Here is a 576-nt window from a genome sequence, read left to right on the forward strand (position 1 = left end):
CCCTTTCTCTCCCGCCAGGAGAACTACGACGACCCCCATAAGACGCCCGCTTCCCCGGTGGTGCACATCAGGGGGCTGATCGACGGCGTCGTGGAGGCCGATCTCGTGGAGGCCCTGCAGGAGTTTGGTCCCATCAGGTGAGGGGAAGCGTTGGGGGACGCGCGCGGCGGCACCACCACGGTGTCGGTCTGACCACGCGGGCTTTGCCGTCCCAGCTATGTGGTGGTGATGCCCAAGAAAAGACAAGCTTTGGTGGAGTTTGAGGACATCCTCGGCGCCTGCAACGCTGTGAATTACGCAGCCGACAACCAGATTTACATTGCTGGTCACCCTGCCTTCGTCAACTACTCCACCAGCCAGAAGATATCCCGCCCTGGGGACACGGACGATTCCAGGGGTGTCAACAATGTCCTGCTCTTCACCATCCTCAACCCCATCTACTCCATCACGACGGTGGGTGCCGCGCTGCGGAGCCCGAGGGTTTTAGGAGCGCAGAGCTGGGCGCGTGGATCTCTCCCGCCTCTGGGGGGGAGCTCGGCGGGGGCTGGGGCCTTGCCCCAGCCCGGCCCCCCCCCC

This window comes from Egretta garzetta, unplaced genomic scaffold (assembly GCF_000687185.1).
Source record: "Egretta garzetta isolate BGI_Z169 unplaced genomic scaffold, ASM68718v1 scaffold695, whole genome shotgun sequence".
Taxonomy (NCBI): Eukaryota; Metazoa; Chordata; class Aves; order Pelecaniformes; family Ardeidae; genus Egretta; species Egretta garzetta.